Source organism: Globicephala melas, chromosome 15 (genome assembly GCF_963455315.2).
Source record: "Globicephala melas chromosome 15, mGloMel1.2, whole genome shotgun sequence".
In the NCBI taxonomy this organism is placed as follows: Eukaryota; Metazoa; Chordata; class Mammalia; order Artiodactyla; family Delphinidae; genus Globicephala; species Globicephala melas.
Window position 1 is genome coordinate 61,912,415 of NC_083328.1, and position 26,124 is coordinate 61,938,538.

General features: G+C 39.8%; 1 protein-coding gene across 1 annotated transcript in view; it reads left to right on the forward strand.

The window, feature by feature from the left end:
- The window catches only part of ASIP (agouti signaling protein), a 197,266-nt gene that overhangs the window by 77,766 nt on the left and 93,376 nt on the right, over nt 1-26,124 (forward strand). Inside the window, exons 4-5 of the mRNA XM_030830870.2 lie at nt 5,980-6,061; nt 17,798-17,961. The gene's annotated coding sequence lies outside the window, so the exon portion shown is untranslated. The remainder of the gene's footprint in view (nt 1-5,979; nt 6,062-17,797; nt 17,962-26,124) is intronic.

Here is a 26,124-nt window from a genome sequence, read left to right on the forward strand (position 1 = left end):
TTTTCTGGTAGCATCTTTAGGATTGTCTATGTATAGTATCATGTCATCTGCAAACAGTGACGTGTTACTTCTTCTTTTCAAATTTGTATTCCTTTTATTTCTTTTTCTCCTCTGACTGCCATGGCGAGGACTTCCAAAACTATGTTGAATAACAGTGGTGAGAGTGGACATCCTTGTCTTGTTCCTGATCTTAGAGGAAATGCTTTCAGTTTTTCACCATTGAGAATGATGTTTGCTGTGGGTTTGTCATATATGGCCTTTATTATGTTGAGGTAGGTTCCCTCTATGCCCACTTCTGGAGAGTTTTTATCATAAATGGATGCCGAATTTTGTCATAAACTTTTTCTGCATCTATTGAGATGATCATATGGTTTTTATTCTTCAATTTGTTAATATGGTGTATCACATTGATTGATTTGCATATATTGAAGAATCTTGCATCCCTGGGATAAATCCCACTTGATCATAGTGTATGATCCTTTTAATGTATTGTTGGATTCTGTTTGCTAGTATTTTGTTGAGACTTTTTGCAACTATATTTATCAGTGATATTGGCCTATAATTTTCTTTTTTTGTAGTATCTTTGTCTGGTTTTGGTATCAGGCTGATGGTGGCCTCACAGAATGAATTTGGGAGTGTTCCTTTGTCTGCAATTTTTTGGAAGAGTTGAGAAGGATGGTGTTCACTCGTCTCTAAATGTTTGGTAGAATACAACTGTGAAGCCATCTGGTCCTGGACTTCTGTTTGTTGGAAGATTTTTTATTACAGTTTCAATTTCATTACTTATGATTGTTCTGTTCATATTTTCTATTTCTTCCTGGTTCAGTCTTGGAACGTTACACCTTCCTATGAATTTTTCCATTTCTTCCAGGTTGTCCCTTTTATTGGCATAGAGTTGCTTGTAGTAGTCTCTTATGATGCTTTGTATTTCTGCAGTGTCCATTGGCACTTCTCATTTTTCATTTCTAATTTTATTGATTTGAGTCTTCTCCCTCATTTTCTTGATAAGTCTGGCTAATGGTTTATCAATTTTGTTTATCTTCTCAAAGAATCAGCTTTTAGTTTTATTGATCTTTTTTATTGTTTTCTTTGTTTTTATTTCAATTATTACTGCTCTGATCTTTATGATTTCTTTTCTTCTACTAACTTTGGGTTTTGTTTGTTCTTCTTTCTCTAGTTCCTTTTGGTGTAAGGTTAGACTGTTTATTTGAGATTTTTCTTGTTTCTTGAGGTGAGATTGAATTGCTATAAACTTCCCTCTTAGAACTGCTTTTGCTGCATCCCATAGGTTTTGGATTGTCATGTTTTCATTGTCATTTGTCTCTAAGTATGTTTTGATTTCCTCTTTTATTTCTTCCGTGATCTCCTGGTTATTTAGTAATGTATTGATTAGCCTCCATGTATTTGTGTTTTTCATGTCTTTTTCCCCTGTAATTGACTTCTAATTTCATAGCATTGTGGTCTGAAAAGGTGCTTGATATGATTTCAATTTTCTTAAATTTTCTGAGGCTTTATTTCTGACCCAAGATGTGACCTATCCTGGAGAATGTTCCGTGTGCACTTCAGAAGAAAGTGTAATCTACTGTTTTCGGATGGAATGTCCTATAAATAACAATTAAATCTATCTGGTCTATTGTATCATTTAAAGCTTGTGTTTCCTTAATAATTTTCTGTTTGGATGATCTGTCCATCGGTGTAAGTGAGGTGTTAAAATCCCCCACTATTATTGCGTTACTGTCAATTTCCTCTTTTATAGTTGTTAGCAGTTGCCTTATGTATTGAGGTGCTCCTATGTTGGGTGCATATATATTTATAATTGTTATATCTTCTTCTTGGATTGATCCCTTGATCATTATGTAGTGTCCTTCCTTGTCTCTTGTAACATTCTTTATTTTAAAGTCTATTTTATCTGAGTATTGCTACTCCAGCTTTCTTTTGATTTCCATTTGCATGGAATATCTTTTTCCATCCCCTCACTTTCAGTCTGTATGTGTCCTTAGGTCTGAAGTGGGTCTCTTGTAGACCGCATATATATGGATCTTGTTTTTGTGTCCATTCAGCGAGCCTGTGTCTTTTGGTTGGACCATTTAATCCATTCACGTTTAAAGTAATTATCAATATGTATGTTCCTATTCCCATTTTCTTAATTGTTATGGGTTTGTTTTTGTAGGTCCTTTTCTTTTGTTGTGTTTCCCACTTAGAGAAGTTCCTTTAGCATTTATTGTAGAGCTGGTTTGGTGGTGCTGAATTCTCTTAGCTTTTGCTTGTCTGTAAAGCTTTTGATTTCTCTATCGAATCTGAATGAGATCCTTGCCGGGTATAATAATCTTGGTTGTATGTTCTTCCCTTTCATCACTTTCAGTATATGGTGCCACTCCCTTCTGGCTTATAGAGTTTCTACTGAGAAATCAGCTGTTAACCTTATGGGAGTTCCCTTGTATGTTATTTGTCATTTTTCCCTTGTTGCTTTTAATAATTTTTGTCAATTTGATTACTGTGTGTCTCGCCTTGTTTCTCCTTGGGTTTATCCTGCATGGGACTCTCTGAGCTCTCTGGACTTGGGTGGGTATTTTCTTTCCCATGTTAGGGAAGTTTTTGCCTATAGTCTCTTCAAGTATTCTCTTGGGTCCTTTCTCTCTCTCTTCTCCTTCTGAGAGACCTATAATGCGAATGTTGGTGTGTTTAATGTTGTCTCAGAGGTCTCGTTGGTTGTCTTTATTTCTTTTCATTCTTTTTTCTTTATTCTTTTCCACAGCAGTGAACTCCACCCTTCTGTCTTCCAGGTCACGTATCCGTTCTTCTGCCTCAAGTGTTCTGCTATTGATTCCTTCTAGTGCATTTTTCATTTCAGTTTTTGTATTGTTCATCTCTGTTTGTTCTTTAATTCTTCTAGGTCTTTTTTAAACATTTCTTGCATCTTATTGATCTTTGCCTCCATTCTTTTTCCAATGGCCTGGATCATCTTCACTATCATTATTCTGAACTCTTTTTCTGGAAGGTTGCCTATCTCTAATTCATTTCATTGTTTTTCTGGGGTTTTATCTTGTTCCTTCATCTGGTACATAGTCCTCTGCCTTTTCATTTTGTCTATCTTTCTGTGAATGTGGTTTTTGTTCAACAGGCTGCATAATTATATTTCTTCTTGCTTCTGCTGTCTGCCTTCTGGTGGATGAGGCTATCTAAGAGGCTTGTGCAAGCTTCCTGATGGGGGGTACTGGTGGTGGGTAGAGCTGGGTGTTGCTCTGGTGGGCAGAGCTCAGTAAAACTTTAATCTGGTTGTCTGCTGATGGGTGGGGCTGGGTTCCCTCCCTATTGGTTGTTTGGCCTGAGGTGACCCAGCACAGGAGCCTACCTGGCTCTTTGGTGGGGCTAATGGCGGACTCTGGGAGGATTAACGCCAAAGAGTACTTCCCAGAACTTCTGCTGCCTGTGTCCTTGTCCCCACAGTGGACCACAGCCACCCCCTGCCTCTACAGGAGACCCTGCAACCCTATCAGGTAGGTCTGGTTCAGTCTTGTATGGGGTCACTGCTCCTTCCCCTGGGTCCTGATGCACATGCTACTTTGTGTGTTCCCTCCAAGAGTGGAGTCCATGTTTCCCCGAGTCCTGTTGAAGTCCTGCAATCAAATCCCGCTAGCCTTCAAAGTCAACTCTGGGAATTCCTCCTCCCGTTGTCGGACCCCCAGGTTGGGAAGCCTGATGTGGGGCTCAGAACCTTCACTCCAGTGGGTGGACTTCTGTGGTATAATTGTTCTCCAGTTTGTGAGTCATCCATCCAGTGGTTATGGAATTTGATTTTATTGTGATTGTGCCCCTCCTACCATCTCATTGCATCTTCTCCTTTGTCTTTGGATGTGGGATATCTTTTTCGGTGAGTTCCAGTGCATTCCTGTCGATGATTGTTCAGCAGTTAGTTGTGATTCAGTGCTCTTGCAAGAGGGAGTGAGACAAATTATTATTTGAAGAAATAATAACTAAGAACTACAAAGTCTCAGGACAAAGAAAATTACCAGGGATTAAGAGGGTCAGTACATAATGATAAAGGGTAAATTCACCAAGAATATATAATAATCCTAAATGTGTATATATCTAACAGAAGAGTTTCAAAATACATGAAGCAAAACTGATAGAATTGAAAGGAAAAATGGGGGACTCCACAATTATAGTTGAAGTATCAGCACTCCTTTCTCAGTAATTGATAGAACTACTAGACAAAAATTAGTAAGCATATAGAAGAACTCAACCAAATGGATCTAACTGACATTTATAGACTACTCCATCTAACAACAGCAAAATAAATATTTTTTTCAAGTGTACATGGAAAAATTAATCAGGTATATATGGAAAGTATAATCAAGATAGGCCATATGCTGGGCTATAAAATTAACCTTAACAAATTTAAAAGAGTTTATATCATGCAAAGTATGTTTTTGGACCATAATGGAATTAGACTAGAAATCAAAACCAGAAAGATAACAGGAAAATCTCCAAATATTTGGATAGTAAACAACATGTTTCTAAATAATCAAGAAGTCAAAGTATAAAAATTAATAAAAACAACAGCAAAAAAAATCAAAGAGTCTCAGGTGAAATTATAAAAAATTTTTACTGAACAAAAATAATACAACAAATCAAAAATTTTAGAATGCAATGCTTAGAGGGAAATTTAGCACCAAATGCTTATATTAGAAAAGGAGAAAAATCTCAAATGAATAAACTAAGCTTTCACTCTAAGAAATCAGAGATGAACAAACTAAATCCAAGGCAAGTAGAGGAAGGAAATAATAAAGGTAAGAGAGGAATCAATGAAACTGAAAACAGAAAGAAAAAAAAAAGAAGGAAAAGAAAGCACTTCTTTGAAAAGATGAGTAAAATTGATATACTTCTAGCAAGACCGACAAAGACAAAAGATACAAATTACCATTAGCAGTAATGAAAGTGATTATACACTCATTATTAATAAGAGAGAGAGGGGCTTCCCTGGTGGCACAGTGGTTGAGAGTCTGCCTGCCGATGCAGGGGACACGGGTTCGTGCCCCGGTCTGGGAAGATCCCACATACCACGGAGCGGCTGGGCCCGTGAGCCATGGCCGCTGAGCCCGCGCATCCGGAGCCTGTGCTCCGCAACGGGAGAGGCCACAACAGTGAGAGGCCCGTGAACACACACACACAAAAAAAAGGATAATAAGAGGGACTTCCCTGGTGGCACAGTGGTTAAGAATCTGCCTGCCAATGCAGGGGACACAGGTTCGTTCCCTGGTCCAGGAAGATCCCACATACCGCAGAGCAACTAGGCCCATGCACCACAAGTACTGAGCCTGTGCTCTAGAGCCTGTGAGCCACAACTAGTGAAGCCCATGCGTCTAGAGCCCATGCTCTGCAACAAGAGAAACCACCACAATGAGAAGCCCATACACAGCAATGAAGAGTAGCCCCCACTTGCCACATCTAGAGAAAGCCTGTGAGTAGCAATGAAGACCCAACACAGCCAAAATAAAAATAAAAATTAAAAAAAGGATAATAAGGGAAGACTGTGAACAACTATGCACATACATTCAAAAACTTAGATGAAACGGACTAATTCCTTGAAAATCACAAAAGTCACTCAAGATGAAATAGATAACCTCAATATTTCTATAACTATTAAAGACATTGCATTCATAGTCAAAAGCCAGAAAGGAATCTCCTGTCCCAGATGTTGCAGCTTACATACTGTACTATTCCATTTTTATCACATTTTCAAAAAGATAAAAAACTATAGTGATAGAGAAAAAAAGAGTGGTTGCCAGGGGTTAGTTAGTGATGAGGGCAGGGTGGGGAGTAGGACTACAAAGGAACAGCACGAGGGAACTTTCTGGGGTTATGGAACTGTTCTGTATTCTGTTCGTGAATCTATACATGTGTTAAAATGAACTGTACACACAAAAAAAGTCAATTTTACTGTATGTTCACTTAAAAATTTTTTTTTTGTATAACCAGGACTCCTTGGGCAAATGGTTGATTCCAGACCTGGGGCACAGGAGGTACAAGACGAGCCTGGAACATCTTGTTATGCTATAAAGTAAGGAATTACTCAAAATAAGAATGGGCACGTGTCTTGAGGGCAAAAGAGCCAGCTTGAAGGAGTTCATAATGACAATATCTTGAAATTTTAGCACCAAAATAATTAAAGACAGTAATAAATTATACACAATTAAAAATAGAAATCTATGAATCCCAACTTATAGCAAATAGATACATACATACATTTATACATACATACATACTGTTGCTTACAATAGAACGTCTAGTGCTTACTGCTAAATACAGAGGCAATACTGAGGTTGTGAAGTCATATTTTGCAGCCATCATAACAAAGATCAGCTCAGGCAAGAATATCAATGAATATTAAATCTAGGAGCAAATTTTTATGAGGTGCAGGATATTTGCATGATCTTAAAGTGTGTCCCCATAGATAGTTTATTGGTTATCAGGGAAAAATTAGTAACTCTACAGTAGAGAAATCAAACAACTTGACCAGGTGATCACAACATCACAAATAATGGGTAGATGGATATTGTATGCCTTAATGGATATTAAACTCTGAGGAGAACAGAGCTTTTATGTAGTATTCTGATCAGAAATGCATAACCTGAATCTAATTATAAGGAAACATCAGACAAACGAAAACTGTTTCTGTTTTTTTGGAATGTTCTATTTTTTAAAATGTCAATGTCATAAAAGACAAAGAAAGGCTGTGAAAATGTTCAAGATTAAAGAAGACTAAAGAGACTTGACAACAAAATGCAGTGCCTGACTTTAGACTGGATCTTGTGTGAGAGGTGGGGGAAATTCCGTAATTGACGTTATTGGGTCAATTAACAAAATTAGAGTATGGGGACTTCCCTGGTGGCACAGTGGTTAAGAATCCACCTGCCAATGCAGGGGACACGGGTTCGATCCCTGGTCCTGGAAGATCCCACATGCTGCAGAGCAACTAAGCCCGTGTGCCACAACTACTGAGCCTGCACTCTAGAGCCTGCAAGCCAGAACTACTGAGCCTGCATGCCGTAACTACTGAAGTCTGCGTGCCTAGAGCCCCTGCTCCGCCACCAGAGATGCCCCTGCAACGAGAAGCCTGTGCACTGCAGCGAAGAGTAGCCCCCGCTCGCGGCAACTTGAGAAAGCCCATGCGCAGCAACAAAGACCCAACGCAGCCAAAAATAAATAAAAAAAAAAATTGGAGTATGGACAATTGACTAAAGTTTCATATCAATGCTAAATTTGCTGAAGTTGATCAACATTGGGTGGTTAAGTCATAGGATATCCTTATTCTTAGGAAATATACTCTGAAGTATTTGGAGGTAAAGGACCATGATGCTTCCAACTTATTCTCAGACTCTTCAGAAAAAAACTGTGTTTATGTGTGTGTGTGTGGCAAGATGTGTTGTGTGACTGTGTAGAGAGACACAGACAGTGAAAATGATAAAGCAAATGGATAAAAATGTTAACAGGTAAACATAGGTAAAGGAAATATAGGCAATTTCTGAACTATTTTTATTTTTCCCAATTTTTTCATAAATTTAAAATTATTCCTACCTCAAATTTTAAAAATTTTTTTCTTCAAAAGACACTGATAAGAAAATGAATAGGCAAACCTTAGCCTAGGAAATATTCACAATACACATACAGGACAAAGGATTTGTATATAAATAACTCCTACTCAATAATAAAAAGACAAACAAGCCCAATTGAAAAAGGGATAAAAACTGAGACAGGCACTTCATAAAGGAAAATGCACAGGTGGACAATTAACATATGAAAAAATCCTTAACAGCATTATGCATCAAGAAAACACAAATTAGGGACTTCCCTGGTGTCACAGTGGTTAAGACTCCATGCTCCCAATTCAGGGGGCCCGGGTTCAATCCCTGGTCAGGGAACTAGATCCCACATTCATGCCACAACAAAAGAGATCTCGAGCATAACTAAGGAGCCCACCTTCTGCAACCAAGACCAGGTGCAAGCAAAATAAATAAATTGAAAAAAAAAAAAAAGAATCCACTCTAATGGGAAACATTTCATTAAAAAAAGCACACACAGGATATACAGACTGCCAACAAACATATGAAAGAATGCTCAACATCATTAATCATTAGAGAAATGCAAATCAAAACTACAGTGAGATTGATATCTCACACCAGTCAGAATGGCCATCATCAAAAAATCTAGAAACAATAAATGCTGGAGAGGGTGTGGAGAAAAGGGAACACTCTTGCACTGCTGGTGGGGATGTGAATTGGTACAGCCACTGTGGAGAACAGTATGGAGGTTCCTTAAAAAACTACAAATAGAACTACCATATGACCCAGCAATCCCACTACTGGGCATATACCCTGAGAAAACCATAATTCAAAAAGAGTCTTGTACCAAAATGTTCATTGCAGCTCTATTTACAATAGCCCGGAGATGGAAACAACCTAAGTGTCCATCATTGGATGAATGGATAAAGAAGATGTGGCACATATATACAATGGAATATTACTCAGCCATAAAAAGAAACGAAATTGAGCTATTTGTAATGAGATGGATAGACCTAGAGTCTGTCATACAGAGTGAAGTAAGTCAGAAAGAGAAAGACAAATACCGTATGCTAACACATATATATGGAATTTAAGGAAAAAAATGTCATGAAGAACGTAGGGGTAAGACAGGAATAAAGGCACAGACCCACTAGAGAATGGACTTGAGGATATGGGGATGGGGAAGGGTGAGCTGTGACAAAGCAAGAGAGAGGCATGGACATATATACACTACCAAACGTAAGGTAGATAGCTAGTGGGAAGTAGCCACATAGCACAGGGAGATCACCTCGGTGCTTTGTGACTGCCTGGAGGGGTGGGATAGGGAGGGTGGGAGGGAGGGAGATGCAAGAGATATGGGAACATATGTATATGTATAACTGATTCACTTTGTTATAAAGCAGAAACTAACACACCATTGTAAAGCAATTATACCCCAATAAAGATGTTAAACACACACACACACACACACACACACACACACACAGATTAAACCACAATGAGATACCACTTTACACCCACTAGAATAACAACAACAACAACAAAAGAAAAACTGTCACTGCCAAATGTTGGTGAGGATGGATGTGCAGCAAACAGAAATCTCACACATTGTTGATGGGAGTGTAAAAATGATTTAACCACTTTGGTAACGTCTGTCAGTTTCTCATTAAATTAAACACACACCTAACCCTACACACCTGCAATTCTACTTCTAGTTATTTACCCAAGAGAAATGAAGCCATATGTATATAAAAAGACTTGTACAAGGATATTCATAGCAGCTTTATTTATAGTGGACAACTCAAATGTTCATCAACAGGTGAATGGAGAAACAAACTGTGGTATATCCATTAAATGGAATCCTACTCAGAATTAAAAAGGAAGAAGTTTCTGATACAAACTGTGGATGAACCTCAAAAACATTATGCTAAATGACAGAAGCCAGACACAGAAGAGTACATATTGTATGATTCCAATTATATAAAGTTCTAGAATAGGTGAAGCTAATCTGTGTGAAAGAAATCTAACAGTTATTATGAAGGAGGGTGGGGAATGATTGGGGAGGGGCTTGAGGAATCATTCTAGGCTGATTGAAATGTTCTGTATCTGATAAGGTGTGAGTTATACTGGCATATGCAGTTTTCAAAACCACACTTTACACATGCAGATTGCATGTGTATATTGTGTATTGTATGATTATTGTATATTTCATTGTATGTTAATCATATCTCCACTTTTTTAAAAAGGAAAAAAATAGATTATGTCACTACCCTGTTTAAAACTTTTTGCTTCCTGTTGCTAAGATCCAAACTCTACTGTGGCTGACAAGGCCCTGAATGATCTAGTCTCTACCTGTCTTTGCAGCCTCATCTCCCATTCTCTCCTTCTTGTTCACTATGCTCTAGCCAGGTTGGTCTCCCTCCTGCTCTTCAAACATGTCAAGCCCTTCCTGCCTCACGATCTTAGTACTTGCAGTTTCCTCTGTTTAGAACACTCTTTTCCCAGCTCTTTGCATAACTGGTTCATTCTCATTCTTCAAGTCTTATCTCAACATCACCCCCTTAGAGAACCCTTTCCTGACCACCCTGTCTAATGTAAGCCCCTTCCAGTTACTCTTTGGTATTATCCTAATCATTTTCTTTTTAGCACTCTCATTTTTTGCTATGATTCTGTTTTTCATTTTTCAGTTGTTTGTTCTTCATCTCCCTCCACTTCCATTGTTTTCATTGTTCAATACTGTATTCCCATTGCCTAGCAAGGAGTCTGGCACATAGCAGGTACTTAATAAATATTTGTTGAATGAATGAGTAAATTGTCCTCTAAGGGTAGAAAAAATGAGAAGATAATTCTTCAGTAAATACAGAAAACAAAATTGAGGAACATGTGTTTCCATCCAATTTGCCTAAAGAAGTATTCAAGAATTTCTTGGAATAATCTGGTACATCCACTGGGAAAAATTATTAAGGGAAAAAAACATGGTTTAAAACTGTTAAAGGTTTTTGTTGTTGTTGGTTTTTTGGGTTTTTTTTTGCGGTATGCGGGCCTCTCACTGTTGTGGCCTCTCCGGTTGCGGAGCACAGGCTCCGACGCGCAGGCTCAGCAGCCATGGCTCACGGGCCTAGCCACTCTGCGGCATGTGGAATCTTCACGGGATGGGGCACAAACCCGCGTCCCCTGCATCAGCAGGCGGACTCTCAACGACTGCGCCACCAGGGAAGCCCTAAACTGTTAAAGCTTAATTAATTTTATAATACACTGATAAATTAAATTCAGATAAAATTTTTTTTTCTTTTTTTTTTTTTACATCTTTATTGGAGTATAATTGCTTTACAATGGTGTGTTAGTTTCTGCTTTACAACAAAGTGAATCAGTTATACATATACATATTTTCCCATATCTCTTCCCTCTTGCGTCTCCCTCCCTCCCACCCTCCCTATCCCACCCCTCCAGGCAGTCACAAAGCACCGAGGTGATCTCCCTGTGCTATGTGGCTACTTCCCACTAGCTATCTACCTTACGTTTGGTAGTGTATATATGTCCATGCCTCTCTCTTGCTTTGTCACAGCTCACCCTTCCCCATCCCCATATCCTCAAGTCCATTCTCTAGTGGGTCTGTGTCTTTATTCCTGTCTTACCCCTAGGTTCTTCATGACATTTTTTTTTCTTAAATTCCATATATATGTGTTAGCATATGGTATTTGTCTTTCTCTTTCTGACTTACTTCACTCTGTATGACAAACTCTAGGTCTATCCACCTCATTGCCAATAGCTCAACTTCATTTCTTTTTATGGCTGAGTAGTATTCCATTGTATATATGTGCCACATCTTCTTTATCCATTCATCCGATGATGGACACTTAGGTTGTTTCCATCTCTGGGTTATTGTAAATAGAGCTGCAACGAACATTTTGGTACAAGACTCTTTTTGAATTATGGTTTTCTCAGGGTATATGCCCAGTAGTGGGATTGCTGGGTCATATGGTAGTTCTATTTGTAGTTTTTTAAGGAACCTCCATACTGTTCTCCACAGTGGCTGTACCAATTCACATCCCCACCAGCAGTGCAAGAGTGTTCCCTTTTCTCCACACCCTCTCCAGCATTTATTGTTTCTAGATTTTTTGAGGATGGCTATTCTGACTGGTGTGAGATGATATCTCATTGTAGTTTTGATTTGCATTTCTCTAATGATTAATGATGTTGAGCATTCTATCATGTGTTTGTTGGCAGTCTGTATATATTCTTTGGAGAAATGTCTGTTTAGGTCTTCTGCCCATTTTTGGATTGGGTTGTTTGTTTTTTTGTTATTGAGCTGCATGAGCTGCTTATAAATTTTGGAGATCAATCCTTTGTCAGTTGCTTCATTTGCAAATATTTTCTCCCATTCTGAGGGTTGTATTTTGGTCTTGTTTATGGTTTCCTTTGCTGTGCAAAAGCTTTGAAGTTTCATTAGGTCCCATTTGTTTATTTTTGTTTTTATTTCCATTTCTCTAGGAGGTGGGTCAAAAAGGATCTTGCTGTGATTTATGTCACAGAGTGTTCTGCCTATGTTTTCCTCTAAGAGTTTGATTGTTTCTGGCCTTACATTTAGGTCTTTAATCCACTTTGAGCTTATTTTTGTGTATGGTGTTAAGGAGCGATCTAATCTCATACTTTTACATGTAGCTGTCCAGTTTTCCCAGCACCACTTATTGAAGAGGCTGTTCTTTCTCCACTGTACATTCCTGCCTCCTTTATCAAAGATAAGGTGACCATATGTGCGTGGGTTTATCTCTGGTCTTTCTATCCTGTTCCATTGATCTATCTTTCTGTTTTTGTGCCAGTACCATACTGTCTTGATTACTGTAGCTTTGTATTATAGTCTGAAGTCCCGGAGCCTGATTCCTCCAGCTCCATTTTTCGTTCTCAAGATTGCTTTGGCTATTGGGGATCTTTTGTATTTCCATACAAATTGTGAAATTTTTTGTTCTAGTTCTGTGAAAAATGCCAGTGGTAGTTTGATAGGGATTGCATTGAATCTGTAGATTGCTTTGGGTAGTAGAGTCATTTTCACAATGTTCATTCTTCCAATCCAAGAACATGGTATATCTCTCCATCTATTTGTATCATCTTAAATTTCTTTCATCAGTGTCTTATAGTTTTCTGCATACAGGTCTTTTGTCTCCTTAGGTAGGTTTATTCCTAGATATTTTATTCTTTTTCTTGCAGTGGTAAATGGGAGTGTTTTCTTGATTTCACTTTCAGATTTTTCATCATTAGTGTATAGGAATGCCAGAGATTTCTGTGCATTAATTTTGTATCCTGCTACTTTACCGAATTCATTGATTAGCTCTAGTAGTTTTCTGGTAACATCTTTAGGATTCTCTATGTAGAGTATCATGTCATCTGCAAACAGTGACAGCTTTACTTCTTCTTTTCTGATTTGGATTCCTTTTATTTCCTTTTCTTCTCTGCTTGCTGTGGCTAAAACTTGCAAAACTATGTTGAATAAGAGTGGTGAGAGTGGGCAGCCTTGTCTTGTTCTTGATCTTAGTGAAAATGCTTTCAGTTTTTCACCATTGAGGACGATGTTGGCTGTGGGTTTGTCATATATGGCCTTTATTACATTGAGAAAAGTTCCCTCTATGCCTACTTTCTGCAGGGTTTTTTTAATCATGAATGGGCATTGAATTTTGTCAAAAGCTTTCTCTGCATCTATTGAGATTATTATATTGTTTTTCTCCTTCAATTTGTTAATATGGTGTATCATGTTGATTGATTTGCATATATTGAAGAATCGTTGCATTCCTGGAATAAACCCCACTTGTTCGTGGTGTATGATCTTTTTAATGTGCTGTTGGATTCTGTTTGCTAGTATTTTGCTGGGGATTTTTGCATCTATGTTCATCAGTGATATTGGCCTGTAGTTTTCTTTCTTTGTGACGTACTTGTCTGGTTTTGGTATCAAGGTGATGGTGGCCTCATAGAATGAGTTTGGGAGTGTTCCCCCCTCTGCTATATTCTGGAAGAGTTTGAGAAGGATAGGTGTTAGCTCTTCTCTAAATGTTTGATAGAATTCGCCTGTGAAGCCATCTGGTCCTGGGCTTTTGTTTGTTGGAAGATTTTTAATCACAGTTTCAATTTCAGTGCTTGTGATTGGTCTGTTCATATTTTCTATTTCTTCCAGATTCAGTCTTGGCAGGTTGTGTATTTCTAAGAATTTGTCCATTTCTTCCAGGTTGTCCATTTTATTGGCATAGAGTTGCTTGTAGTAATCTCTCATGATCTTTTGTATTTCTGCAGTGTCAGTTGTTACTTCTTCATTTTCATTTCTAATTCTATTGATTTGAGTCTTCTCCATTTTTTTCTTGATGAGTCTGGCTAATGGTTTATCAATTTTGTTTATCTTCTCAAAGAACCAGCTTTTAGTTTTATTGATCTTTGCTATTGTTTCCTTCATTTCTTTTTCATTTATTTCTGATCTGATTTTTATTATTTCTTTCCTTCTGCTAACTTTGGGGTTTTTTTTGTTCTTCTTTCTCTAATCGCTTTAGGTGCAAGTTTACGTTGTTTATTCGAGATGTTTCCTGTTTCTTAAGGTAGGATTGTATTGCTATAAACTTCCCTCTTAGAACTGCTTTTGCTGCATCCCATAGGTTTTGGGTCATCGTGTCTCCATTTGTTTCTAGGTAGTTTTTGATTTCCTCTTTGATTTCTTCAGTGATCACTTCGTTATTAAGTAGTGTATTGTTTAGCCTCCATGTGTTTGTATTTTTTACAGATCTTTTCCTGTAATTGATATCTAGTCTCATAGCATTGTGGTCGGAAAAGATACTTGATACAATTTCAGTTTTCTTAAATTTACCAAGACTTGATTTGTGACCCAAGATATGATCTATCCTGGAGAATGTTCCTTTAGCACTTGAGGAAAATGTGTATTCTGTTGTTTTTGGGTGGAATGTCCTATAAATATCAATTAAGTCCATCTTGTTTAATGTATCATTTAAAGCTTGTGTTTCCTTATTTATTTTCATTTTGGATGATCTGTCCTTTGGTGAAATTGGGGTGTTAAAGTCCCCTACTATGAATGTGTTACTGTTGATTTCCCCTTTTATGGCTGTTAGTGTTTGCCTTATGTATTGAGGTGCTCCTATGTTGGGTGCATAAATATTTACAATTGTTATATCTTCTTCTTGGATCGATCCCTTGATCATTATATAGTGTCCTTCTTTGTCTCTTCTAATAGTCTTTATTTTAAAGTCTATTTTGTCTGATATGAGAATTGCTACTCCAGCTTTCTTTTGGTTTCCATTTGCATGGAATATCTTTTTCCATCCCCTTACTTTCAGTCTGTATGTGTCTCTAGGTCTGAAGTGGGTCTCTTGTAGACAGCATATATATGGGTCTTGTTTTTGTATCCATTCAGCCAATCTGTGTCTTTTGGTGGGAGAATTTAGTCCATTTACATTTAAGGTAGTTATCGATATGGATGTTCCTATTCCCATTTTTTAAATTGTTTTGGGTTTGCTATTATAGGTCTTTTCCTTCTCTTGTGTTTCCTGCCTAGAGAAGTTTCTTTAGCATTTGTTGTAAAGCTGGTTTGGTGGTGCTGAACTCTCTCAGCTTTTGCTTGTCTGTAAAGGTTTTAATTTCTCCATCAAATCTGAATGAGATCCTTGCTGGGTAGAGTAATCTTGGTTGCAGGTTTTTCTCCTTCATCACTTTAAATATGTCCTGCCAGTCCCTTCTGGCTTGCAGAGTTTCTGCTGAAAGATCAGCTGTTAACCTTACGGGGATTCCCTTGTGTGTTATTTGTTGTTTTTCCCTTGCTGCTTTTAATATGTTTTCTTTGTATTTAATTTTTGACAGTTTGATTAATATGTGTCTTGGCGTATTTCTCCTTGGATTTATCCTGTATGGGACTCTCTGTGCTTCCTGGAGTTGATTAACTATTTCCTTTCTCATATTAGGGAAGTTTTCAACTATAATCTCTTCAAATATTTTCTCAGTCCCTTTCTTTTTCTCTTCTTCTTCTGGAACCCCTATAATTCAAATGTCGGTGCGTTTAATATTGTCCCAGAGGTCTCTGAGACTGTCCTCAATTCTTTTCATTCTTTTTTCTTTATTCTGCTCTGCAGCAGTTATTTCCACTATTTTATCTTCCAGGTCACTTATCCGTTCTTCTGCCTCAGTTATTCTGCTATTGATCCCATCTAGAGTATTTTTAATTTCATTTATTGTGTTGTTCATCATTGCTTGTTTCATCTTTAGTTCTTCTAGGTCCTTGTTAAATGTTTCTTGCATTTTGTCTATTCTATTTCCAAGATTTTGTATCATCTTTACTATCGTTACTCTGATTTCTTTCTCAGGTAGACTGCCTATTTCCTCTTCATTTGTTAGGTCTGGTGGGTTTTTATCTTGCTTCTTCATCTGCTGTGTGTTTTTCTGTCTTCTCATTTTACTTATCTTACTGTGTTTGGGCTCTCCTTTTTGCAGGCTGCAGGTTCGTAGTTCCTGTTGTTTTGGTGTCTGTCCCCAGTGGCTAAGGTTGGTTCAGTGGGTTGTGTAGGCTTCCTGGTGGAGGGGACCAGTGCCTGTGTTCTGGTGGATGAGGCTGGATCTTGTCTTTCTGGTGGGCAGGTCCACGTCTGGTGGTGTGTTTTGGGGTGTCTGTGGACTTATTATGATTTTAGGCAGCCTCTCTGCTAATGGGTGGGGCTGTGTTCCTGTCTTGCTAGTTGTTTGGCATAGGGTGTCCAGCACTGTAGCTTGCTGGTCGTTGAGTGAAGCTGGGTGCTGGTGTTGATATGGAGATCTCTGGGAGATTTTCGCCATTTGATATTATGTGGAACTGGGAGGTCTCTTGTGGACCAGTGTCCTGAAGTTGGCTCTCCCACCTCAGAGGCACAGCACTGACTCCTGGCTGCAGCACCAAAGCCTTTCATCCACATGGCTCAGAATAAAAGGGAGAAAAAGTAGAAAGAAAGAAAGAAAGGAAGAAAGGAAGAAAGGAAGGAAGGAAGGAAGGAAGGAAGGAAAGAAGAAGAAAGAAAGAAAGAAGATAAAATAAGATAAAATAAAATTATTAAAATAAAAAATAATTATTAAGAAAAAAAAAACCAGACAGATAGAACCCTAGGGCAAATGGTGGAAGCAAAGCTATACAGACAAAAGCTCACACAGAAGCATACACAATACACGCTCACAAAAAGAGGAAAAGGGGAAAAAATAATAAATCTTGCTCTCAAAGTCCACCTCCTCAATTTGAGATGATTCGTTGTCTATTCATGTATTCCACAGATGCAGGGTACATCAAGTTGATTGTGGAGCTTTAATCCGCTGCTTCTGAGGCTGCTGGGAGGGATTTCCCTTTCTCTTCTTTGTTCTCACAGCTCCCGGGGCTCAGCTTTGGATGTGGCCCCGCCTCTGCGTGTAGGTCGCCAGAGGGCGTCAGTACAGATATTTTTCACTCCACATATCTGAGATTCACTTGGTACATTAATTCATTAATGACTCCTCCTGCTGGTGTTGGGGGGGTCTCCTGCAGAGGCGGGGGGTGGCTGTGGCTCACGGTGGGGACAAGGACACTGACAGCAGAAGTTCTGGGAAATACTCCTTGGCGTGAGCCCTCCCAGAGTCTCCAGATAAAATTTAATCGAAATTTGGAATATAAAATTAGAAGATGTTAACAATGTGTTCAAACTTGAAAAAAGTGAATATCTTGGGAAATAACAAAATGTCGTCTTGCAGGACCAAGAAGTCATCTAGAATAACCAATATTGCAAAAGTCAGGAGTCATGAATTTATCAGGAATATCTTATATTTGTATTAATCACTTGATCCTCCTAGTCATTTGATAGACAAGCCAGAGCTCACATATAGGACGTCTCTGAATCCCCTCGCCCCAAAAAAACCGAGTTGCCAGCGTTGATGAAAATGTGAAATAGCCTGATATGTTGTAAAGAGCACTGGGTAAGAAATCAAAAGCCCCCAGGTATAGTTCACAATTCTTCCACTAACTAGTTGAGTAAATCACTTAATTGCTGTGGGCTGAAGGGTTTTTAATATGTAAAATAAAAGAGATGTACTAAATTGTCTCCAAGAGCTCTTCCCATAATAAAGTTCTTCAAGGTGGAAATGGAAATAAAATTGGAGATGCATTGCCTAGTAAAGGTGTCCCATGTCCAACATGGTCATATGTGCTCAAGGTTTGAAAATAGAAAGTATTTAGCATGCTTATTTATCTCGTTTTTTCTTAGAGAAGGAACAAAGCCTCTCTGAAGTATCTTCCACCAGGGGAATATCTCCACTGATGTCTAGAAAGCTCTTTGGTTGGTGAAGGAAATGACACCATGGACTCCAGCATACTGTCAGGACAGCTTTCAAATCCAATGGGATGACTATACAGGCTAGTAAAAGAAAGGTAACTTACAAAGGGAAGAAAATTCTTTTGTGTGCATCACACTCTGTACTAATTACTTTATATAGCTATCTCATTTACTCTTTACTTATGATATGTTTACTATTCCCATTTTTTAAATATAAATGTTTAGATAGAGGAGAAATTGAGGTTCACAGAATATAAGTGATTTGGAAGCCCATACCCTTTCCGCATTCTATCCCATCTCTGTCCAGAGAGTTAAATTCTTCCGTGGAACTTTCTTATTCCTTCCACAGAAGTTTCCTTGACCATCCTGACCCAAGGTGATTTCTTCTTCTTCAGAGATTCTCTGGTGCATATTACCTATACTACCAATTTTACACCTATAACTTTATGCAACGTTGGTTATATTTGACACATTTATTAATCAGTAAGTATTTATTAAACAGCCACCATGGAACTCCACTAGGCAGGGGGATACACAAACGAATAAGACACAGTCTATGCCCTCAGGAGTTAAAGTTTAGTGGAGGAGACAACCTCATCAGCAGTCTATTAACACCCCGATCCATTCTAAGATTAAATCACTTTCTCTACTCCTCTCTCCTCCAGTTCAGAACACTTCCATTTCAGCTCTCAGTCAAAAACAAAACAAAACAAACAAACAAACATACTAATGATGAGCTGGAAAGTAACAAAACTATGCCTTAAGGGAAAGGGGAATTTTAATTAATGAATTAACAGTAGCAAATACTCTATAAACATCGAGGACAAAACAAAGAGGAGGTAATAATTGACTGAGAAAGTTAAATTCTAAGCAATAGCACTCTTCCCAGGCAGCACAGAATGACTGGTAACACACTGCTGTCTTCCTAACACATCCCGGGGGTCGGGGGGTGGTGGTGAGGTTGGTGGTGGTCGGGGGTGGGGGTGGTGGTGGGGTTGGTGGTGGTTATCTCTTGCTGGTAACTAGGCATGGCTTCAGGAACAAGACTATCTATTCCAGCCACTGTTCTAGCCAGTTACACTACTAACAACATATTTCTAAGATAGTCTTCTTGAGTGAAATGACTGTTTTCTAACAGATGGCGAAAGTCCACAGATAAAAGTTATGTGGTACATAGAGCAAAGTCTGGTACATAGAAAAGATTCTGCTCAGCTTTGGTTTCTTCCTGGTTATTTTAGTCAGTCTAGATCTTGTGCTCTAGCAGTGTTAAGTTACTTTCTTTTTCTTCAGTGTCATACTCTGGGATACTGAGTTAATTTAATCCAATTTAATGAGCACTTTCAATATGCAATATGGTTGGTACTTAAGGGAAATAAACATGAATAAGAGGATTCCTGCTGCAAAGAGTTGGGAGTTGTGCAAATAATTATCTAGACTATGGACCTGGTAATGTCATGTTCTGTGACAAGTACTTCTGCTCTTGAGAGCCATATACAAAATCCAGATATATGGCCTAGCACATTCTACCCCATAGTGTAAGATTAAATTACTGTCATCTCCAAGGTTCTGGGCTGCAGTATGTTAATGAGGAGTCCTGGTCTTGCTTACTAACAGGCTTTTCCCAGAAATGAACTTGCAAGCATTCTCTGAAGTGGAGCTGAATTCAGACAGAGGATCTATTGGTCTTACCAGTGTAACCTAGGATCTGAGAAAGAGAGACCAATCCCTGTGACTTCCTATTACCCAACATCTTTCCTAGAGGTACCCTAGAGGTACCAACCCAAGCCTCACCCCGCCTACTAAGCAAGAGGTGAGGCAGGTGAATAGATTCCCTTTAAAATGTAAAGGGTAGGGTTAAGGGACTGAAATTCATTGAGCATCTACCATGTGTTACACAAAAATCTCATTTATAAGTTTATATTAACACTCTGGAGTATCATTGCTCCCATTTTACATCTGAGGAAACTGAGGCCCAAAGAGGTTAAATAACTTGCCCAAGGTCACATCGCTTGTAAGTGGTGTTGATTCAACTTCGAGAATGGCACTGGATGGAGACCTAGTTCAGAAATCTGCTGGATCCTGGCTGTACCAGGGACCTATCATGGCTAAGTGATATTTCAAATTATCAAACTGCTCCAAAGCCATGGACAGGAGGCCCCCACACAGCACGATCAACTCCAAGAAGACCTAGACAATACCTGAAATTCAATTTCACTAAATCCCTTTGGTCTCCAAAATTCAGTTTTTTGCACCTTAATTTCAGGGTGACTCCAGATTAGAAACGTGAGAGCTCAGTTGCCATAAAGCAAAAGAACTCACACCAGGGAAACTCCTGCTGAGTTGGCAACACTCTGGGAGGTGGAGATCCTTGAGGCAGAGGAAGCCAGGGAGCAGGAGAATATAGAAGCCCCGTAGCCCTGAAAGAACTGAAGATCCGGGAGGCCAGGCGAAAACGGATCAGAGGGGTGGCCCCACAGCTGATGGTCATTAACAGCTCAGGGCTGCATAAAAAGCAGTGGGAAGGCAGGGGATGGTTTCTGTCAGGCTGCCAAAGTTGAACCAAATCCTGGAGCCCCAGTTCACTGACCCTTCCCACTCAGCAATTTCCACAGGTAAGTCCAAAGGCGAAGTGCTTCAGGAATCTGGCAATTTAATTCTGCTTTCCTGATATAAGGATATCATCACCAAAACTAGAAAGAAAATGGGCCAGTGATTATGACATGATTTTTTAATGAGGTCAACTTTCATTTTTCTGTAGGGAGCTTGCCAGGAATTCTCTAAAACAATAGACAACCCCCAAATCATTTATATTTAACTTTGGGATTTGGAGTGGCACTTGGCATCAGGTTCCTGAGTATGTTTAACCTGGGTTGAAAATAAAAATTGGTAGTCTTTGGGAATGTACAGATTGGTGAATGAGGCACAAAGGGGAACCAACTGTTCATTTAGACGTTGTCATTGATAATCCACAAATGGGGAGGGGAGTTATAAATGAATAATTCTAGCCACCATCAGAAGCTGGTTCTTTGTTAGAATTTGGGCACAGAGCCTCAGCATGAAACTAGGCTGGGGAGAATGATTCATTAGCCTGAAGACTTCTGAAATCTTTTCCACAGCAAGTTTATACCCTTTCGGAGAGGAATTTATTTTCAATCTTTGTTTTCCTTTGGCCTCTAAAGTTCCTTCTCAGAGAAAAAGTCAATTCCCTGCTCTGGACTAGGGCAAAGTACTTGAGGTTTGCCCGTTTCATCCCTGTCCACAGGCCTAGTAACTTTAAGATGGACTTCCTCAGGGTTGCAGGTCTACTGATGGTGTTTTCATTTATCTCTTAGGAGGGCCCTGAATTTTCCAAACTGCCTTTGAGAGACTCATATTTTATTTTATAAATAGTAGTTAGTACAGACTTTATGTATCCATCACTCATATCATCTGTGCAAAATCAAGAAAATATACTCTAGTGGATACAAACTTAGAGTACCAGGCTCTTAGATAGGAGAGGTAACGGAAGTCCCTCGATGGTTTGTTTTCAGTGCAAGATGTACCTGGAGCACATCACTTACTGTAAATGACCTTTACAAGGGGAAGTTACTTTGGAGTGGTTTCACCACATGAAAATGAGACAGGACCATCACAAGTATAAATAAAATCGCTTATCAAAAGCCATATCCTCAAGTCTAAAAGAGGAGGAAGAACTATTCTTTGCAAGGTTCAAACCTCAGAACAGATTCTACTCTGCTGGCGTGTGGCATTTCCGCATCCTGCTTACTCCTGAGAGGCAGGGTTAAACAAATCAAGCTGGGGGGTTCTTTGAGCCAGGAAACCTAAATACTTTAAAGGAAAATGTGAAGGCTGGCATTAAACACTGTTCCATGACACACAGGTTGTGAATATGTCATATTTCTGTAGTTATCTAAATTAAATATCCTTGGCTCCCATCCACCAGTGGGTGGAAAATCCAATCTTGGTCCTCTTTTCAGGAGCTCGCAGGTATTTCAGAAATGTCTCTCAGTTAGTGCCTGCCGCCTTTGGAGCTCTTTGCCCGTGACAACTGTCTGTTCTAGGACCCTTTCTCTAGGCCTAACTGGGGCATAGAGACCTCTGCTGAGGCTCCATAATAGCAGTGCCTTTGGTCACCTCTTTGAGCACAAAGTCATCCCCATTCAAGGTCCTACTGTGCCAGGGGTCTGTAGGAGAGTGGGAGCAGGACCTGGCTGCTCAAGGAGACTGCAGTGCCCCTTACCACCATCCCTTTCAGAGCCAGGCTCAGGACATTCTCTCTCCTCTGCCCTCCTCTAATCCTAAGAGCCCTTCTTTGTCTCAGACAAAACAGCTGTATCCCCTCTGAGACCTGGGCTGATTTCAAAAACAAAAGCCTGTTGATTTCTTTTATTTTTCTTTTCTGAGGCGAATGAAGCCCTGATCTCCAGAACAAAAGGCCCTCAGTTACTCTTTTGGGATGGCAAGTGTAGAAGATAGGAATAGTTCATTCTTTCACAAAGAACAGAAATGGCTGACACCACAGAAAATAAGGCAAGTTAATTCCTCAAGCAGGTTAGCCTGTCAAACACTAAAGCACTGCTTATCTCATACTTTGTTCCCAGAGTAGGGAGCCTCTCCAGGAAGAGGCAGTAGGCCATACTGCAGGTAGAGATCCACACTGATAATGTTCCAGCTTCAGACTGGGGAGTGCTTCAGGTTGAAAGTAAGCAGCAAACTTAGGCTCCCCCATCTTCTGTGTAGGTCCCAGATTGACTAGGGAGGATGGAGCTGGTACTCCCACGTTCCAATTCGCTGGGGCTGGCCTCATTTAGGCCTGATCTCTGGAAGGAGTTTGAAGAACCTATGAGAGAATTACCCCAAGACCACATCTAACCATTGAATAATGAACTGGATAATGGAATAACAGAAGAGAGCAATCTTGATTACTGATTTTTTTGTATACATTTTTATTTTTTAATATTTAATTAAAATATCCTTATTTTGATGACTGAGATTTTTGACACCCCCTTAAATTTTGCACCTTAGATGCATACCTTGCTTGTTTCACCCTAGCTTGTCCATTGGCATCTGCCCCTTGCAGAGCTACCTAGAGCCCTCGTAGTTCATTCACAGGATATAGCCTGAGCCTAGCTAGATGAGACCCTTGGTGGGACACCAGCGTCTCAGCCTGACCTTGGGTGAGAGTGGGGGAGCCCAGCATCCTGGGCTAGCATTTCTCCCAGACCCTCAGCTGGACTGTATTGAGGTCACACCTGTAAGGTATTGTACAATGAGACATCTGAGCATCAAGCCAAGAGTCCTTTGATTGATTTTTTTTATAGATGGAGAGAATTTGCTAACATACCACTATTAATCAGGGGTCATATGAGGATCCAAGAATTTCACAAAATCTAGGTTGTTCTGATTTGATTAAGATCACATTCTTTAGTGTGGCCCATAATAAGGCCAGCCCTTCACCACTTCATTTCATCTGTTTCTAGCCTCACGTCTAGTCATTCCCCCATGTACACTATACTCTTGTCACAGGGAACAATTTGGTCTGCTTGCTGTTTTCGAAGCATAACTACTTTCATGCCTCCGTGCCTTTGCTCATGTTGTTTCCTTGCCTGGAGTACTTTTTTCTTCCTCTCTGCCTGATGAACTCTTTACTTATCTTCAGGCCCAAATAAAATATCATCTGCTCTGTAGTTTCCACTAATATGTTCCCCTTATTGAAGTGCACTGACACTCCTGATAGTCTCTGTCCCATTTTCATGTAGCTGTTTTTTACGTGTCTCTTTATCGGTGAACTCAGTGAATGGCTTGAAAGAGCAACTCCTGAGGTTACTTCCTCTCCCCCTCCTCTTCATTCATTCTCCCCATCCTATGACTTCATTCATCTTTGTATTCACAGCTCTTAGCATAATGCTTGCCACCTAGGAGTAGGAGTACTTAACAAACATTTGTTGCATTTGATGAAAGTTGCAACACATCAGGCAAAATGTGGTTCTTTTATTTTCATTTTCTATTTCCACTTCTCAGGAAATTTTGATTACTGGTCTCAATTTCCTCTCCTGATCATTTCTGTTCTTTCTGACCATATGCATCTCATCCCAGTTTTACCGAGATTTTCTTGGCTAGCTCTCCCAACCCACTCCACTCATTCAGCACATATTTATTGAATACCTGCTGTTCTGCATGCACTATTCTAGGCGTTGAGGATACAGCAGTGAACAAGATAGATGGGATACTTTCATGGAGCTTACATTATGGTTGAATAACTGGACCAAAACAAGTAAACGAACAAAATAATTTCAAATAATGATGAGTTATAGAAAGGAAATAAAGTGATGTGATAGGGAGTGAAGAGACATTAGTCGGGTGAGCCCTCTCTGACAAGGAAACACTGAAATCTGGAGGATACGAAGGAGAAAGCCATATGGAGATCTGCAGAAAAAAATTTCAAGTGGAAAGGTCATCAAGAGCACAGGCCTAGAGACAAGATGAAATGACTGAAAATTATAAAGCATTATATAAATAAACAAAATGATTGCTTCAAGACTTTCATTAGCCTGTCAGTATACCGTCATCCCTTTCGCAATAGAGTAGCTTCAATCCCTTCTGAGAAGTGATTGACTTCCCTTAACCTCCACTGTCCCTACCACTCAAATCACAGAATTTTCTTCCAGTGAATCCCATTGAAACTCACCAGAAGTTCATTTGACTGAAGCACCAATCCATGGGATTAGATGCTTTGTGTGGTCCCTTTTAAGGGACTTCCCTCCCCTATCACTTCCAGAAGGACTAGGTGCTGCTCTTCCTTCTCCAGGAATACTCAAATGGAAACCCAGGGGCAGCATTAAGGGGAAAAAGTCAGTTCTTTGGACAGATACACACAAGTGGGAGAGCCTGGAGTCCACTTCTGTGAATCCCAGGAGTGTCTCCTCACCCCTACAGCCATTCTTGTTATCCTTTCTCCACACTGTGTGTTGCCCTCCACTGAGCTGCCATGCCCAGCTGGTGAGGGAGTCCAAAAGAGCTGGCCTCCTCTCTTAGATACCAGAGCAGCTGCTTAAAGAGGCTGGAGGGCTTCCTGTCGCTGGAGACATGAAACACTCTCAGTAAGCCAGGAGCCAGAATCAAAACCACATGGTTTGCTTTGCAGTAAAGATCACAGGGCCTGAAAAACTAGAGGAAGGAGGGCCAGCCAGGAAACAAGTTTTGGGAAGAAGAGGGTTGTGCCTATCCCAATCCTGGCAGCCCTGTACTCACAAGTATGGCCCCCCTACCTAAGGGCCCTCCTGTCCTTGAACTCATAGCCCATTTCCACTCTCTTCAGACCCAGATTGGTAGAATTTCAAACAATAAAGGCCAGAGAATGAGATTATCCACTCCCTGGAACATCCTGGTCCCCTAAAGGCCTCCTGACCAGATGCCCCCCAAACGAAAACTGTCCCAACTTACTCTTATCTCTAATGAACTGACATACCCCACACCTTAAAAATATTAAACTAGCAGCCCTTTATCTAGTTGTTTACTGTGAATCTAACTAGATACAGGTTCTCTAAGATTTTTCTTAGATTTTTAGATTTATCTTAGATTTTTCCAAGGTGCTCCTGAGGTAGATAGAATCCATAAGCATTAAAACGAAATTCATGCTAATGACTCCTTCTAAAAGGATAAACTGCATGGTTCTAATGTGGAAGCCTGGATTTGGATCTGCTGTAGGACTTTAAATGCCAGGGCTTCTGTTAGTTCCAGTGCGTTCCTGTTCTTACTGCTACGTGAGTGGGGATTGTTTAAGGACACTAAACAAGTTTTGGGGAGGAGGTGCTGCATGCCTGGAACTGGGATACCTCACAGTGTCTTCTGCTTTGCAGACCAAGGCCAAGGCACCCAAGGAAAAATTGAATCCTAATTCTCACTGTCCACCTGCTGCCTCCCTGCTCCCCAACCCCAGCCCATCACTTCAGTGGCTTCCTGTAAAAGGCAGCATTTGTGGGAAAAGCTCTATGTCCACAAGTCTCCATGTCCATGCAGAAGAGTTTGGGGCAGCTGGCTTTGTTTTAGGGCCCAGGCTGACCCATAAATGGGAGGAACATTCCAGGCAACCTTTTACTATAAGAAAGGAATAGAGCCTCAGTGCCTCAGGGTTGAGAGCCTGCTCCATAAACCTCTCCCATAATCTGTTCACCCAGGGCAGATCTGCAGTCTGCTGGGTCGTGGAAGAAAAAGCAAAAGCAAACAATAAAACAAAAACAAATAAACATGAGTTTTCC